This window comes from Ambystoma mexicanum, chromosome 4q (assembly GCF_040938575.1).
Source record: "Ambystoma mexicanum isolate Mex_15411 chromosome 4q, UKY_AmexF1_1, whole genome shotgun sequence".
NCBI classification, from domain to species: domain Eukaryota; kingdom Metazoa; phylum Chordata; class Amphibia; order Caudata; family Ambystomatidae; genus Ambystoma; species Ambystoma mexicanum.
Genome location: NC_090928.1, coordinates 249684716 through 249703863, shown reverse-complemented (window position 1 = coordinate 249703863; position 19148 = coordinate 249684716). Strand labels below are relative to the sequence as shown.

General features: G+C 45.7%; 1 protein-coding gene across 3 annotated transcripts in view; it reads right to left on the bottom strand.

Moving 5' to 3' along the window:
* HNRNPLL (heterogeneous nuclear ribonucleoprotein L like) overlaps positions 1–19148 on the bottom strand; it is a 649202-nt gene that overhangs the window by 534220 nt on the left and 95834 nt on the right. For all 3 annotated transcript variants that reach the window (XM_069607810.1, XM_069607812.1, XM_069607811.1), the window contains one exon: positions 17363–17485. The gene's annotated coding sequence lies outside the window, so the exon portion shown is untranslated. The remainder of the gene's footprint in view (positions 1–17362; positions 17486–19148) is intronic.

The following is a 19148-nucleotide window of genomic DNA, read 5'->3' as shown; positions in this document are numbered from 1 at the left end:
CCCTGAGGGAGTTGGTGCCAGAGGAACGGCAGAGTCTAGAAGGAGAGTACTTTGTCAGGAAGCATTGAAGATTAAGTGGTCCCCAGCCCCAGATAGCCTTGTGTATGACACAGAGAGATTTGAATTTAATCCGTGCTGAGACCGGGAGCCAGTGAAGGCTTTGTAGGGCAGGAGAGATGGGGTCCCTGGGCTTGAGCCCAAGGATAAGTCTTGCTGCCTTATTCTAGGTTTGCTGCAGGGCTTGCAGGGTGGAGGAAGGAAGATTAAGGAGGAGGCTATTGCAATAGTCTAGCCTGGAGAGAACCAGAGCACGGGTAACATTGAGTCTCTGGGGGAAGGTGAGGAAGGTTCGAGTCCCTTTGAGAAGGAAGAGCTGAAAGTGGGACTTTTGGATAATGTCCTGAATATGAGGGATGAAGGAAAGGGAGGAGTCGAAGATGACTCCAAGATTCCTAGCTACACTGGTGGGGGGGAGCCTATGGAGGAAGGCCAGAGTGCGGGGAAGGAGTATGGTGCAGGGGACCCAATAGGGAGAATTTGTGTTTTGCTGACATTGAGGCAAAGTTCATTGGCAGTGCGCCAGGCCTGGATGGCAAAGAGGCAGTCAGGGGTGAAGGAGGGTGCAAGGACATCAGTGGGAAGTTTGAAGAAAGGTTGTATATTGTCAGCATAGCTCTGGAAGTTGGGGGAGAAGGAGGAAATGAGTCGTTCCAGCAGAGAAAGGTATATGTTAAAGAGCCAGGGCGAAAGAATGGGGCCCTGGGGGACGCCACAGGTAGCAGGGGAAGAAGGGGAGGAGAAAGGGCCCAAAATGGTTTTGGAGGAACAGTCATTTAGGAAGGAGGTAAGCCAGTCCAGTTCCTGTTCCGAGATGCAAAGGGTGTCATGTGGCCTTTTTATCAGCATGGAATGATTCACTGTGTCAAATGCAGAAGAGAGATCAAGAAGGCAGCAGAGGAGGTGGAATCAAGAGATGCAAGCAGTTCTTCCCTGGTGTTCAGAAGTGCGGTTTCCATGCCTCTGGATGCTCGGAATCCAGATTGGTGGTCATGTAGACCGCCAACAAGTTCGGTATGAGAGTTGAGTTGTGGGAAGGCCAGCTTCTGAAGCAGTTTTCCCAACAAGGGGGTGATGGAAATGGGGCGGTAGTTGGCTGGGCAGTAGGGGTCTGCAGAGGATTTCTTAAGGAGGGGGCTCACAAGGGAGTGCTTGAGGGAAGATGGAATAGAACCAGTAGCAAAGGAGTGGTTGCAAAGATCTGCTAGAGCAGGGGCGAGAGAGGCGATATTTTCCTTGATGGATCTGGAGGAGCAAGGAGTAACCTATTTGCATGAGACCTTCATGGAGTTAACAACTCTGGTGACTTCAGGGGAGACAAGAGTGAAGGAGAGGAAGGAGGAGGCTGAATGGTAGGGGGCAGAGGGGTGACGGTGGGGTAGGGAGAGTACGTGACAAGGCTGTTCAGTATGTCCTGGGTTTTGGAAGAGAAGTGAGAAGCAAGTGCATTGCAGAGGGCCTGGGAAGGAGTAGGGGCAGAACATGCTGCAGATGGTTTGGCAAGTTCCCTGCAGATTTTGAAGAGTTCAGACGTGTTGTTGGATGCATTGGGCACTCGTGCCTTTGCATAGGTTGCGTGGGACATAACGCTCATTGTTAAGAAGTCACAAAGCCCCATTCTCTGCACGCCTATGTACCTTCTGCAACTAATCATGGATTGCTGCAGACACAGTGTCTGTGCAGGTAATGGGCAGGGTGTGTCGCCATGGCCCTAGGTGTGTCCCTTAAGAGGCGCGAAAGGCGTAATATTCGAAGGGGGAGGCTGCGAACAATGACCAACTAATGGTTGTTATTAAAATGATGCATTTTTTTTCTTGTGTTCTCGTCTGTCTTAATAGTACTGTTGTCAATCACAGCAGTGTGGGGTGCAGTGGAGAAAAGGAAGGTATGGTGTTTGTATTGTGGGGGGTTGGGTGTGGGGTCGCTGGGGAGTCGAGGCGGGCAGTTGGTGCGGGAGTGGAAGGGGCAGGGCAGGGGAACAGTTCCACTATTTTTTAGTTTACACTTCGACCACTTGAGGTGGAGATAAACACTACAATTTAACAGCTCTTTTTTCTCTCTTTTTAGCCTGCATCTCACTACTGATCCCATTTTTTTTTGGCCAGCCCCAGATCTCTCTAGTGTCATGCTCTGACCTGAGGGCAGACGTGCTTCTGCGTGTAGTGTATGCGTTGCAACTAGCGCTGGACAATGGGCCGGCTCTCGCTGGATCCGAGATCCGGCATCAGCTGTGTAGCCAGATCTTGGGATCCGGCCAGCCTCAGCCAAAACAACCCATTGAAGAAACCAAAGTGCACGATTGTTTAAAAGAAAACAATGTGCTTGCCGCACTACGGTATGTAGCTGATCTGCTCTGTGCGAGTGCACTATGCGTAGACAGAGCGGATTACATCACTGAGCCTGCGAAGGTGGGGGTCTCGGTTCAGAGATCATCTGCTCTGTGCATGCAATTTTCTCGGCAAAGTGCACATTTACGGTAGTGGAATTTAAACTTTACATAGTCTGATGGAAAAGGCTAGTTATCCTATATCTTTGTGGTTTTCATTGAACTTTTACATATATTTCTTTTGCTTTTCCGTGAAGCTAGCACACAGTCTACATTTCATAGAAGAGGCGCATAGGCCACCCCGGTCAATGGTAGCACACTTCTTCCCATGCAAACTGGATGTGCCCACTGCGAATCGGCGGCTGACCCATCCATTGGTGAAACAAAGCTGTCTGACGCTGGTGGGAGTTTGTGGTTATTTTTACCTGATTGTGGTCATGTGCGTGCTAGTAACATATTTTGGGTGCACCACTCTCATGGAAGTGGTTTAAAGTGGAATTGATATACAGTGTGGACTTTGAAAAAGAAGCAGCAAGAAAGAAATTGCGCCATTTTTAAACTATTATGTTGAACATATCCTTTGATCGGAGGCCAACTGCCAGGTCCGCCCCTCTAAACTCCGCCTCCTGGGAACTCTGCCCCCTCCTCCAAACTCTGCCCTTGTGGGATCCCCCTCCAAATGTTTTCCATTTCCACCACTGGTTGCAACCAACTAATAAATCATCATAACCTGGTGCTCCCTCACTCCCTCATATTTGCTTTCCCCTTTCCGAAGTATTTTAGGCAGCATGTGTGCCACAAAAGGAAGTGACAAGATTCTCGTGCCTTCTTCTCTTTCCCGGTATGCACGTTCCCACTTCCCTGTTATTCCCCTTTTGTGCTCTCTGTCCATTCTCAGTGCACTCACGACCCTCTGAAGCAGCCTCGTGGTATAAAAAGCAGTATTCGAGCAGCCATCTTGACACATTGGCATGTCATATTCTCCCATAGAAGCGTGTGGAAAAATATGCATTATTTTTAGGGCGAAAGTACAATATATCAAAGTCCCCTCTCAAAACTATTGGACCGGTTGCCAAGTGTGAATCCCTTTTTCTTAACTAGTGCATTTATCACATGCGTACTCCACGTTCACACCAGCCAATCCACTTCCCCAATTGACACGTTTCAAAAGTTAAACCATTTACATAACGAACACTTAGTCTGAAAGAAATGCATTATTCTCAAGGCAGGATACTGTGGCAAACCGCCAAGCACTACCCGCCTTTATCTGATTGCTGCAACGTCGACGTGCTACTCCTTGACCTCAGTTGCACGCTGTGCATCCCACTCGACCATTGCTTGGTTCCGTTCTGGCAACTCAGAATCATTCTATGTCCTGCGAAGGCTGCTGAATTTTTGTAAACCTTAAAACTGTTCCCTGTAGATTTCAGAAACACAGTTTTCATGTTTGTCACGGGTGTTGGGGTCATTAGAACAAACCTCGACACAGTTAAAAGTGTTTCTTTTATAATTTCTTTTCAGGGACGTCAAGACAGCAAAATGCCTGGGGTAGCGGAAGTGACATCATACATCCAATAACATCACAGGAAGCGTCATGACGTGACATTTGACCATAATGACATGAGGCTGGGATGTCACCTGACTTTTGGACCCCACAATGAGACATCACAGAGGTAAAAAAAAAAAAAACGACACGAGTAAGATTAATTAAATAACGCATACTCCTAAGGCAGGCAAAAGTCTATTTTAGCTTTCAACTCTATGCTAGCCGGGGTGCTGCCACAATATGCCATGGACGATGCCATGATTTGCCAAGGGAACACTGAAGAGATCCATTATTGAACACGGGAACTGCCTTCATATTGCAAACAGCCTCCCATGCCCTCACATGCCATAATATGTTAATATGATAGCATCCTCATATAAAAAGGTTGTGCTATGTTATGCCATGTCAAACCACTTGGGTCTACATCTCCAAAGTAGCTGTGAACCTGCTGTTTGTGTCCTCTGGATGATATAATAGAGCTGGCTTCCTGCACGCATAGGGAGTCCATGCTCTATTTCGCCTCTGTAGATGGCGACATATCACCTTCAAGTGGCTTAGCAGGTATGGCTCTTGGAGGACCAAGATGTACCCTCCCCCCGCTTCTCCCTTTGCGTTCTTTGCATTCACCTTTACACTGCCACCTCTTGACTTTGGCAAGTCTGTCAGTCCGTGTGGTTCCCCAGATTATCCTCCCTGTTTTACGGGGAGGGACATACAAAAAGTTACCTGACGAAAAAGCTGTTACACTTCAAGGGCTCGCAGGAGCATATCTCAAGTCCATCACACAACCACATGTTCACTAATTCTAGTAACACAAAATCACAGTACTAGGAAAGGCCTACACTTCAAATTGCTCTGCATCAAGGGCAGATTTTATGATGCACACACGCACGCAAGCACACACACACACCTACTATCGCACTGATACACCCTCCCCTTAAACTTCCCTGTACCTTTCAGATTGTCGCCTCACCTACATTCAAATCCTGCTTCTCTTGCCCTCTCACCCTCACCTTCACCCTTTTCATTTTCCTCACAAACTACTGTTTGCTATACGCATCTTGAGGGCACAATATAGCACTATCTGGAAAAGTGGGTTTCTCGACAATGGTACCTAACCGCAAAACATTTATGTTTACCCCACAGGTTACTCAACAAGAGTCATTACTCAGAGCTCACACCCACAAAACATTACGATGTATAACACACACTGTAAGGAACCATATTAATCATCTAACTTCTTTCCTAGGCCACACATGGCCCGGAACCCAAACCTGCAACAACTAACGCAAACTATCTCCCCCTCTTTTCTCCTCTTGTTCCTTGGTGCCGCATGCCAATTTGACACAGCCTTTCACATGTTTTCAGCAATGTAACTTAAACTCTCAAATGTATATTGCCTTACTCATAATGCATTGTTCAAATTCTTATTCACTCAGAACTATCACCATGACAGTCACGCAATATATTAATTTCTTATGTCATGCAGTTTCTTGTCACTATCATCACATCTCATCTGTGCACCCAGGGGTGTTGCTAGGTCTGGAAAAGATTGGGGGCGTTGCTAATGTTGGGACTGTCGGGACTCTGGGCTAGCTAGCCTTTTGGTTGTAGCCCTTGAGCTTCTATCCAGGGCTACAACCAAAAGACCTGTGGCTATAGTCCCCTCAACCCCCCAAGCAACGTCTGTGTGTGCGCCAATATGTCCTAACACAACCAATACACCTTGGTTTTTCTCTACTCGAATGTTCACAAACCATTATGAATACGTTTGCACATTATGTAAACTCACCACAGGCTTGAAAAAGACCCACGTCGGTCGAAACACGTGTTGGCTGTAAGCATGGAATTAATCACTGTTATACCCGAGAAACAAGTGACAAGACTCCTCGTGTATTCCTTGACAATTTAAGTCAAGTCACAACCAATATTACCAGTACACCAGTGCCCAGGTGAACAGGATTCTTGCCAAAAACCCACTCATAACTCACTGAGACGGAAGAGCACCATCTTCCAAGAACCTCTCACTGGCAGCAGGACCCACTCCCAACCATCATGATCAGCGCAGGGATCTGTATAGTGTAGTGCTCTACCCCCATTCCCACTAGCTGAACAAGCCTCAGTGCTGCAAGAGCACTACAGTGATGATGGGTGCTTCATAAATGTTTATGAACATAACATGAGATATGCCAGGTATAGTCATCATATGCAAGGTACGGTCTGAAATGCTCAAACACTGCCACAATAGGCCAAGTGCAGCATCAATCATTCAAGTACTGCCATCTTGTGCCAGGCTCAGCCAAATATACCGGGTATAGTCATCATATGCAAGATACAGCTTTCATGCACAGGTGGGTGCTGCTATCATACACCAAGTGTAGCTTTTTTGTCCAGGCACAGCCATCTGTTAATAGGACACCATACCCCACCAGGAGTGGAAGATACAAGACCGAACCGTCCCATAGGCAAACATGTCAAAAGGGGCTGCAGTGTTGAGGAGGGGCAGATGATGGGCACGTGCTTTGGGGTAGGAAGATTTTGAGTGGTCTTGGGTGTGTTAATATTGGTCTAAATGATTCAACTTGTTTTTTAATAGAGCAAGCCAATTTTCATAGCCTTTAAGTGGTCTAATTCAAGGAAACAGGATTTGCCCAGGATCACACAATTTGGTCAAATAGGGAAGCTTGGAATTGTGCCCAGGTGTACTGGTTTCACACTATCCATTTGCAGGTGCAAACCCTGTTGTCTATATTCAATAAGGCTGATTTGTAAAGTACTGAACCACATGCTAAATTGGCCTGACAATATGAAAGGGATCGTCACAGAAAAGCGCTCTCTATAACACGTACGATTCCTTCTTTTGGATTGCCCATACAGCACTTGCTAACATAATTATTTCCATTTTTAGCATTCTAAATGTCAGATCCTAGTATTATTAAACTCAATGCTACTCAATATAAACATATCAGCATAGGGTAGATGAAAGGCGGAGTCAGCCCTGCTGGGATTCAACCCCTGGAACGGGCTGTAGGATGCATACATTTACTAGCAGCAATCACTTAACCCACTGAGCCATCTCCATGCACTGCTGCACACTGCATCCAATGAAGGTTACTACTTAAAAGTTAAAACAGTGTGCAGGGAAAAGTGCTTTGCACACATGACACATGAAAAGTCACGCTTAACCAAATTACAAACATGGATTTTTGACTCACGCATGAAAGTATCCAGCCATACATATGTTCCTGCGCAGGAATAACTTGAAACTGCCACGAGATACTGTGGAAACGTTTCAGGGTTCTTACTCCAAAAGATGAACGGATAGCGCTCACACCCCAGACCACGCTGCTTGGCTTGTGACTCAAGCCATCATAGCTGTTAAAAGAAGGAACGCAGGCACTGAGTGTCAAAACCAAAATGAATCATTTCCAGTGCTGGCCCTACCCAGAGGGTGTCGGAGTGCCTCCACACGCGGTTACTGTACGCCTGGGTGGACTGCGATGCCACTGTCAGTATGAGACTGCAGTCTAGGTCCGAAGCTCTTCAAATATTTCCGTCCACACACCTCACTGTGGAGACCTCTGCCCGCAGAAGCAAGGCATCCTCTACAGCCGTTGCTCAAAGGGCCCCATCGCCAAATAATGACCATGTTAAGTACGGTAATCACCATTGCACAGGTTCCTCCATCTTTTCTCAGTACTCACTAATTAAAGTTCCTACACTGATCTCCAGAACGTCTCTTTTTATTCTTCCCCACCTTGGCCATTCCCTTTTATCTTTCTTTCACGCCCCCTACCGGTGCCATAAAGCTTGTCCTTGTAATCAAACAATCAGGGCTACCGTATAGCGGTCCTAATATTCAGGGGTCGTTCTTGAAGGCCTTGTTAACCATTCAAGAATATCCCTTTCTCACGGGTTTCCTGATGCCTGAAAGTTTACATTCATGCTACCTACTAGGCCACACCGCGCCCTACGCGGGAACGGGTCAAAGACCAATAGGTCGGTTCGCTCTTACCAGACTCGGTTATTTCCATAAGGAAAGCTACCGCGTACCGCCAGTAACTACCATTATAAGCCGTTACTTTACGTGGCTACTGCTGATTCCTTATTGGATATCTACATGTATTGCTGCAGTCCTGCCATTGCCCCATCTCACCTGTGTCCGTGGCTTTGGTCTATATTTCCTACTGGTATATATCCTAATGGACTTGAAAAGGATGTCGCTAATCTTTCTATGTTTACATAGATATAAGAAACGAATATGATACTAGTAGCCAGGGCCGGCCTTAGTGGCAGCAGCGCCCTGGGCGAATTGGTGCCCCGCCTCCCTGCCCGCCCCTGATCAACAGGGGGAGGGTTGGCGCCACGTTGTTTTTCCAACTCCCCGCTCCGGCACCTGGCAGGGAGGTAATCACTGGAATAGGGCACTCATGCTAGTGCATGAGTGCCCTATTACAATGCAAACCGCCTCACTCCCGCGTCGGAGTGGGTAGATAATCATCTGAATAGGGTGCTGATTCATCAGCACCCTATTGTTATTAAATGTGCCCCGCCACCACAGGCACATTTAATAACAAAAGTGCACCTGCCGCGCCTTCTCCCACTATGCCAGCTCGGTGGATCCCTTGAAAGACTCCCCCAAGCTGGTGTGATAGGGGGCTAATGGCGCCCTAGGGAGCATGGCGCCCCGGGCAGTCGCCCGGCCCGCCCTGCCATAAGGCCGGCTCTGCTAAGAGCCATTCAGTTCAGTTAATAAAAGACAGGAGAAATAAGAAAGGTGCTGTGTTCCCCCCACACTTTCCTCTGATTTCCAGTCTGTACGAACCCACGTGGAGCATAACAGGAAAACATAGAGGCCCGAAGCACCAGTAATATCCTGGAAATGCACAACGATAATTAAAAACAATTGAGGATATGATGAATCTTTTGCAAAAGGAGTGGGCGATTAAACCGCTATCAACGTGTCACCACTTTACAAAATGAGATCTGAGCACGTGATGTTAAAGACAGAAATGCTACAATCAGTTCATCGAGAAGCTTGACAGATGGAACAAGCATCCTAAACAATATATGAGTGTGAAAAACTAGTTGGTAGAAAAAGGATTTTGGAAAAGCGGACAGTGCTCCCCTGAAGAAATTCCTTATAAATTGTTTTCAGCAAACGGATAGAAGGAATGAAACATGTTGGGATAAATGCAATGAGACTGAATGATACGTTTGGACGTGAGAATGATTGATATAGTATTTTTACTGCACAGATTTAGGAAATAATGTACTGTTAGACATTGCGCTGCTCTTTTTTGCTGCTCTTCTTTGACATTCGAGGGACATTACTGCACGAGGCCCTATTGCCGCTCCTGATACCTGGACAGACTTAGCTGCTGGGCTGGGTCCGTTAACCCTGTTTGCACTGCCTGTGACCTGTTGCAAAGGTCACCCCCAGTCTGCTCGACTGCTGCTGAAGTTTCTATGCTGTTGTTGGTCCTGGGTGGAAGAATGAGTTGCAGCACAGGTTAAGCTGTGTGCCAAAACTCTGTACCACACTACATTCAGTGTGACCTCATTACAGTGGTTGTAAAAGGGGCTTACCAACCACAATGCACAATGGTGTGTCCTTGGAAGCGAAAATGTTATAGTAATGCATAAAAAATCGGGGTGGTTCGGTGGTTTAATTCTAATATCTGGAGTGAACTTAATTGGACAGCTGTGAATATGGCATTGATAATAAGGAATGTATATGTTGGCTGATATGTCTTATGGATCTCCATTTTGGTCCCTGCATATTCTTTCAAGTTGTGTTCATCTCCATTGCCTTCCCTCTGTTATTGCTTTGGGGCTATTTTCGTTGTTAAAAATGCTTTTTCGGTTTGCTTGATTTTCGGTTCTTGGAGGAGATATGGGTATGTGGTTCCTGTGGGTGCTTACACATGGATGGGGCTGATTTGGAACTGGTGTGGTGGGGTCAGGAGGTGTACTGGAGGTGTGGATATGTCGGGGACATGGTTGATTGGATGTCCTGTTATTGCCAGGCCCGTAAATTTTCCGAGGGTGACTTGAGGGCTATGTCTGGTGGTCTGCCCAATTTTCTCACGCTGAGTCCTACTGGAGGATGTATATGGCGGGATGGGTGGGATCTTGGTGCCGATGAGGGGGGTATTGACTGCGCACATTGGCAGGTTAGTTGAGAGGCTGAAATGAGGGGTGGGTGACTAGGATACTTTTGGCACTGTATGGATGCGGGGTGGATGTGGTATGTATAATTTTGGGGATTACATTTGGAGTTTGGAAGATTACCTTGCATTGTCAGACTGTTGCAGGATTTACGGAAGAGTGTATCACACTTTTCGAAAGGTAACATTGTGTTGTGTGCATTTTGGCTTCTTCATTACTGTTTTTGAATAGGGAAGGGTTCTGGGCGGGGTATGGGAGTGTGAAGGTGGGGGTTCATGTTCTTAGGCTAATATGAATATTTTTGAAGGTGGTATGGGAAAGGTTACTGTTATTTATTATTGCTACATAATGTTTGGGTGTAGGTTCTGGGGCGATTACAGTTCAAGATTTTGTTTTTTTTGTAAATAACTGCACTCAATATCACCCTACTGTTTTGCAGGGTGTGCTGTTAGACTTCATATATGTTACTTCACGGTTTTTGTGTGTTTGTATTGTTATGTGTTGTCTTGTAATGTTTGCACAACTCGGTCATATCACCTACTCTCCTTTGCCCTTTCGCATATATGTTTCTGGGATCATTATGATGGATTCAGGTTGGATAAAGTGTGTTAATGGGTGACCTGAGGATATGTTCCTGGAATGTCAAGGGCCTTTACATTCCAAGGAGAAGGAAGGAGGTGTTGCACAGGCTGAAGAGGAAGAAGATTGATATTGCACTTATTCAGGAAACTCATTTGTTGAATGATTCAACTCATCTGTTCAAGAATAAATGGTATGCGAAGTCCTTTCACAATTGCCACAGTTCGAAATCTAGGGGAGTGGGTGTACTCCTACGGAAAGGTTTAATGCTTCAGATTGAAAAGGTAGTAATGGATGAGGAAGGGAGGATACTTCTTCTAGATGGTAAATATGAAGATAAGATGATCAGAATAGGCTTTTGAGGGAGATGGCCGGGGAATATATGATATTAGGGGGTGATTTCAATTGTGTGATCGACAGGAAAATGGACCGTTCAGCTCAATGTAGGTGTACTGCCGGAAAAGTGCGAGTAAATCCTTTAGGGAGTTTGTGGATAGCTTAAATTTAATTGATGCTTGGAGGTTTGTTCATCCGGATGTGAGGGAATTCTCATTCTACTCGCCAGTGCATGACTCTCATTCGAGAATATTTTTTTGTTTCTGGTAGGTTGGCTAGTATGTTGCAGGATGTATCTATTAGGGAGAGGAGTATTTCAGATCACTCTTTGATGATGTTGCAGTTGAATGTAGGACATGAGTGGACAGAGTTCTCCCGGTGGCGACTCAAAACTTATATTTTGAAGGAACAGGGGGTTGCTGAATCTCTGGAGGTTTTTACAAGGAACTTTTTTGATGCTAATGTTGGCTTGGCTTCTGGTATCATGGTTTGGGAAAGTTATAAGGCTACCGTGCAAGGGGAGCTGATGAATGTTAGATCCCGGGCTAGGAAGAAAGGTATGCTTGAGCTTCGGAAATTAGAAGGGGATTTAGAGGTGGCACAGAAGAATCTTGCAGTTTCTAAGAGTACGAATGATAGGATGGTGGTTGGAAAACTCAAGAAACTGCTCAAACAAGAAATGGATGTACAATATGACAAGGGCATGTTCTTTATGAGGCAAAAGTTCTGGGAGCAAGGTGACAAAAAAGGGAAACTTCTGGCGAATAGGTTGCGGGGCCTAACAGATAACTCTTTTGTTCAAAAACTGGTAGACGATGATGGTAAACATATTATCAAGAACGGTGAGATTTGTGAGGTTGTCAGGAAATGTTATGCAACGTTATATCGTGAGGATCAATTCCCATCTCAGGCTGACATGGATTCCTTTTTTGATAAGATTGCCATGCTGAGTTTGTGTGCAGATCAGTCTGTGATGGTAGATAGTCCTATTACAGAGGAGGAATTGTTGATGGCAATTAATCAACTTAATGTGGGTAAGTCACCAGGAATGGACGGTCTACCGGTAGAATTTTACCAGACGCTGCGTGGGGTGCTGATACCATTCCTATGCACCCTCTACAATGGTTTCTTGAGAGACGGGGTGATTTGCCCCACTATGAAGGAGGCTTGTGTGGTTGTCCTTCCGAAACCAGGGAAAGATGGTAAAAATTGTGATAATTATAGGCCAGTTTCGCTTCTGAATGTGGACCTCAAGATTTTTACTAGAATTTTGACTAATAGACTGGATGGGTGTATTGGTAAATTGGTTGGTAGTTCGCAGGTCAGGTTTATGAAAGGTAGGTATGGCTATGACCATATTAGGACATTGATTGATGTTATGAGCTTACCGAAGACAAAAATTCGAGATACCCTGTTGCTTTTTATGGATGCGGAAAAGGTCTTTGACAGGGTCAATTGGTCTTTTCTTTACCACACTCTTAAGAGGATGGGATTTGGTACCACATTCGTTAATGCTATACGAGCCTTGAACTCTGATATTAGTGCGAAGGTGTGGGTTAATGGAGCTATGTCCTCTTCATTTTTGTTATCTAGGGGGACTAGACAGGGTTGTCCATTGTCTCCGTACCTGTTTAATCTGGCACTGGAACCCCTCATTTTGTACTTGATTCAGGAACAGGGCCTTCATGGTCTTCAGTTCGGAGATAATGAGATAAAAGTTCTGTGTTACACTGATGACATGACTATTCTTTTATCTAACCCAGCTGAGGGATGTGTGAGGCTCAAGCAGATGTTTGATGAAGTAGGTCGCTTGTCGGGACACAAAACAAACTGGGGAAAAACTGTGGCTTTCCCCTTGGATGTCGATGTCCCACGTGGTGTTTTGGGATCTTCGCACTGCCACTGGGAGATGGGGACTGTGAAGTACTTTGGTGTCTACTTGGTCCGGGACTTGAAAAGAATGTTAGCTTTTAATGTGTCACGGATATTGGGGGTAATTAATAGGGACATCTTGAAGTGGAACCAATTGAAGATGGGGCTGTGGGCCAAGATCAATGCAATCAAAATGGTTCTTTTGCCAAAAATTATTTACGTCATACAATCCAACCCCCTAAAATTCACGAAAAAAATGCTAGATCCTGTTGAAAAGGCATTCCAGGGTTTTCTTTGGGGGACTGGTAAACGGCCTAAAGTTCCTAAATATATTCTGACATGTCCTGTGAAGGATGGGGGGTTTGGTTACCCAAATTTGCAGAAGTATTGTATGGGCTTTCTATTGAAAAAGTCGACCTCATACTTCTCTACTGTCCATGACTATGTTCCCAATTGGAATATTATTGAGAGTTCCCAGTTTTTGCCTTATGCCCTTAAGGATATATATACTATGTTGAGAGTACCGTTTTCGGTGAAGAAGTTACCTACAATGTGTGCTACTAGGGAGGCGATATTGCGCTTTATAGAAATTAATGGGGGTAATGCTTGGATGCATTATGATGCTTCTTTATGGCATAATGCGTGTTTACATTTGGCAAACAAACCCTTATGCTGGAAGAGCTGGATCAATAGGGGCATTCTTCGTATTCGTCATGTGTGGTTGGAGGGTCGAATGGTTCCCTTTGACCAATTGAGAACGTCTTTTGGGATTGGTGCTAGAGAGAGAAGTTGCTATAATGCTTTGAATGCACTATTGGCTGAACGGACAGGAATGTTGGACGGTGGGGTTATGGAGGAGAGACCCTCATTGTGTGAACTTCTCCGTTCGGCTTCATATGTGGTTTCGACGTACATGGGTTTAATGCCGTCGGATGCGGCGGATGTGAGGGCTTGGGATAGACTCCGCCTGTCCTGGACGGATGAAGTTGGTGAGGTTATCCCTGTTAAGGAGTGGACCTATCTACTTCAGGTGGGGGTAAAAGCGAAGATGGATTTGCAGCTGAGATATATTAGCAGAGGATCCTCTATAGATTATATTGGACTCCGTCTAAGATGGCCAGGTTGGGTCTTTCGGACTCTGATTGTGTTGCGGATGTGGTTGTGGTGGGGGTTCTTTGATGCATATGTTATGGTTGTGCTCGAGAGTTTCTGATTTCTGTATTGGACAGGTTGGATCTTGTGTTGGAGGAGAAACTTCCGCGTACATTCCTTTCGACCATATTGCTGTCCAACAAGGGGGTAAGGGGATAGGGCTAGGAAGGATGTGGATTGGATTAACAGAGGTTTGGTTTTGGCGATGAAATAGATCTTGCGAGTTTGGAAGTCTAGAAACAAACCTGGTGTGGAGGAATGGCTTTTTGACATGCAAATCTTGTCGAAATATGATAGGGTTATGCTTTTTGGTCAAGGAAGGGAGGGGCGTTATCTCGGATTTGGGGGCCTTTTAATGACATGTATGGTTGACTGTGTAGATTCCAGGGTTTGATGACCTGTTCTTTGAGTGGGGGGTGGTAATGGACTGTTTGGTTGTGGGTTTCTATGTTGTATTGTCTTTGTGGTTGTGTGTCATGAATCTTTTATAGAATTTGAAAATGTTATTTTGTGATTGTTATTGAGGTCCATACTGTTCGACATTCTTTGTCTTCGGTTCTGCTGTTTTTATGAGTTTTGCGATTTGTACAATTTATTAAGGCATTTTGATTATTGTATTGGATCTTGTTCTTTAAAAGGTTAAATAAAGAGGTTAAAAAAAAAAAGAAAACTCTGTCTGCACTGTTGATCGTAAAACCACTGGTCCCTATGAAATTGTACAATAAGGAGAGTAACGAATGTATCAGTATGTGTTTATAGAATGAAGTCATAATTCAAAAATGAGTCCATTGGAATATGTATATTAAGATATATATTGCTTTTTGAAAGTTATAACTGCTTCTAAGTGAGGAGTGATCAGGTAGTATTGTGGTGGATACTTAATACGACATAAAACCATCAAAGCAGCAATAAGTGTTGATAGTTTATTACAGAGGGACTGCTTTGTATGGTCTATAAAATCCCTCCAGCCTCCAATGTATGTTTTATAACTGCATTCATGAGCCAGAGTTTTGCAAAAGAAGAAAGAACTGTGGCCCGACACAAGACTGGAAGGCATGGCGAGACAGACAGGGATACCAAGATTTCAGGACGGCCAGGCACGTTCAAGGTTTCAGGAACTGGGCTCCCTCAACTCCTTAATCCCGTCTCTGGGGTAGGATTGCCTCTGGCATGCGTGCCGATAGGCTGTCTACCTCAGGTTGGGAGCGGCCACAGTTTGCCACAGATAGGGTCTGACCCTGTCACAATTGCTACTCATCAGACTGGCCCAAATTGGCTGTTGAGATGCACGCAGTCCTACAATGTGTCTCATTTTTCCTGACTGATCTACAAAGGGTGGCCTCACTTCCATAGTTTTTAAAAATAAAACTGGGACTTACAGTGCGGAAGTCCACCAGGGCACTGCATACTCTTGCCACTCCTGTGTAACCTCTGTATCAGCCCCTAGTTAGTCAAATACGATAATTTAGTCTCACAGCATACAAATACGTCGATGACATACACTGCTCTTGGGCCATCTATAGACATCGATAAGATGTCTCAGAACAGAAGGCTGCAGCCGATCCCATAATGAAGCTCAGACTGGTCGATCACGTGATTCCAGCCCGGTGCTCCTTGCAATGGTTGCCAGTGAAGAGTCCAGTAAAGTTGGGCAGACTCATTCAATAGCGCTGAATATATTTACTATGTGAAAATATACCCCTTCTCAGATGTTTGAGAAATTCCTCTCTTCCTCTTTTGGTTGTAGTTAGAATCAGAAAGCAAGGGATTGTTTGAAAGCGCCTTCTCAGTATGTGCAGAGAATCTATGGACTCCCTCCCTTTGGAATTGCGACTTTCTGAAAACCATCTCAGCTTTATACAGCAGTTTAAGACATATATTTTCTGTCTACGTTGTTCTGCTAGAAAGGCATTTGTATCAATTACATATTAGGAAGTGTCAGTTCAGTGTGGTTTATAACCCCACTTAACATAGCATTGGATAGAGAGTTGTCTGAGAGAGTAGAGTCAAGTAGAAGCTGATTGGCCTTAGCCCTACTGGAGACATTAAGATCCCCCATTATGACAGCAGGCACATCCGCTGGGAGAATTTCAAGGAGGAAGTCAAGATCAGAGAAGAAGATGGTAATGGGGCCTGGTGGGTCATAGATGAGGAGTATGCTAAGAGGGGTGGGAGCAGGGGGTGGTCAGAGATGTGCATGAAGGAAAAGGGAGTGGAGTAAAAGAAGAGAAGGGGGACCAATGGTGTGTTCTTGTTGATCATGAGACCAACAACAACAACTTTTTTAGAGTAATGATGTAGTGACAAAAGGAAGCAAGGTTGTTGTCAAGATCAGCCTGGGTGAAGGGTTTGTTGGCTGGGAATCCAGGTTTCAGTTATAGACATCACTGAGAGTTTGGGGCGATGGGAATCAAAGCAATATGTGAGAAGGAAGTATTTTTGTCCAAAGGGATTCTGCTTTACAGAGGCTCAGGGTGAGTGGTCGAGGGGTCAGAGGTTGAGGGGCTAATTGCATGAGTAGATGAAGAGAGGTGGCCATGGTGGAGGAGGTTGTAGTGCGTGGGAAGAGGATAGAAGAGCAGACAGGATGGCAGTTGGAAGGAGAATGAAGAATAGGAATGGGGTGAGGTGGGCAGGGGAGTGAAGGGGTAAGAAGGGGTTTTGTAGAGGTCGAGAGAGGGAGGGAGAGAGAGAGTAGGAAAGAACAGTGTGGCAAAGGAGTAGGTTTGGTAGGAACATGATGGGCAGAGTACAGAGGAGATAGGGTGTAGGGGAGGGGACAGGGACGTCATTTCACCAAAATGCCAGGGGTAGCAGAAGTGACATCACACAACCTTTGACCTCCCGATGACATCACATGAAGTGATGTCATTTGACCCTGCCCCCAGTGACCTTGCCGGAAGTGCTGTCATTTGACCCCGCCCCAAAATGACATCACAGAAAGTAGTGGCACACAACCTTTCACCACTTGACATCACAGAAAGTGGCATCGTCCCTCAGTACACTAAGAAAAATATGGTTACGATATCACTGTAATGTGACATTTCATACAAGAATGGATCATCATATATAGCATTATTATCAGTGTGTCAAGGCCCATGTCACCATGGGAATTGTATGAACCCAAATCCCCTCTTTATGTGGATCTGCCCTGTTATTTTAACATGACTACAGAGCGAAATCACATTCTGGGGGTCTGGGCGGGCACACAGATAGTTGAAAGGCAGGATAGAAGGGGAGAGGGAGAATATTTCACCACAGACATGTGTTCTTATGGTCAATGGCATCCACAGTCTTCATTTCTTTCTGATTCGACAAATTACCTTCAGGGTTTCCTCTCAGTAGGATGTATTGTGTTGTACTGTTTACGGTTGTTTGATGGACTTCATTATTCCAGCACAAAGCAGTCAGAGGTCTCTGATATTCATCTCCTTCAGAACCTAGAGCTAAGTTTAAAATGGGTTTGATTAGTGTATTGGCAAATACTGCTGCCTGATCATCTTCCTGTATCTTTTCCTGTATCTTTTCAAAGTGCTTGCATAACTCAAGAGTTCCTATTTCTATACAATACTAGTATCACACTCTCACAGTTTAGAACAATTATAATTTTTTTGTTTCATGCACACATCCTAACATACAAGATCTGTCTTTAGAAGTTTAGTGTGTTACAAAACCTGATTACTAACATTGAAAACCTGTTATTCCACTTATGGAGGGCTTCTGCTTTGCCACTCTAGTACTGCATCCTTACCCAAATTTTGAAAAGGAGAGTAGTCGCAATACTATGCCTGGCAAGTTTTATTATCTCACTTTGCCTACTACTATTACTATGTCAAGGTTTTTGCGTGCGCTTGTGGTACGTGTGTAATGACAGTGAGGTTGGAGTGTTAAATACAGGCAATTCTGAGCTGTTTGAAATTAGACGCATGGAGAGTCACAGCCACCTACCATGGGTAACCTGTATGCGATTTGGAGCGTATTGATGCATTTGAGCAGGTGGCAGGGCAGTTACACCACTGAATAGAAAAACAGACGCCTGTGCAGTTCTTTCCGTTCTCTCGTCTATTGACACCCAGGTCCTGTGTCCACCATTGCTGGTATGTTGGCTGGCAGTGGCTTTTGCTATAGTTCGTTGGTGGGCATGCCCTTCCATCCCTCAGTCAGAATATTTTACTTTATGTGTTGTTCTGTAATCCGTGCGTTTGCACCAAATTGTGCACATCTGTATTATCATGCAAAAGAATATGGGCCTCATTCCGAGTCATGCCGGTAAGTATCTGTATTTTCCGGCATGGCGTAAAGTACGACACCGTGCTGGTTTAAGTCCGAAAATTACTGCCCATTCCGAGCTCACGGACACGCGCTTTCAGCCATGCCGGAAAAGGACCGCGCGGCCTGCCGAAAAACCCCTACCGGCATGCAACCGACACGTAAAGTACTACACCGCCCTGTAAGCATTAGCGACAGTGCATAACGGTGACGGTAAATTACGGTGACCGTAATTTACAGAAACCGTAAATTACGGTCTCCGCCGAAAAACGGATCCGGAAATTACGACATCGCACAGGAACGGGAAGGAGAGCGGCGGCCATCTTTAAAAACACAATCCATTGCCACCCGCAGCTGCCAGCAGCCCTGTGAGGAAAGTAAAGTCGTGAACCGGACCAGGCACCGCAGGACATGCCGAAAGCACCAAAAAGGGCGGCGGATCGCGTCCGCAAGGTGAAATTCTCCACCGATGAACTGCAGGTCATGGTAGACTACCTTGCAGAGCATGCTGATGTAGTTTTCAGCGGCGACATGCGCAAGGAATCAACCCTCTGCAAGAAGACCATCTGGGCGGAACTGGCACAGAGGGTGAGCGCTGTTGGAAGCACCCCCCGCTCCCCAAGGGACTGCCGCAAGCGGTGGGACGACCTGCGGGTGCGGGTGCGGGGCCTCCTCTCCACCAACCGCAGCCAGGCCCTGCAGACAGGAGGTGGGCCAAGTACACAGGTCCAACTAGAGCCGTGGGAGGAGACCTGCGCGCAGCTCATTGGCACGGAATCCATAGAGGGCGTGGGGACCCTGGAGTGCGGCGGAACGACTTCTGCAGAAGGAGGTGAGTGT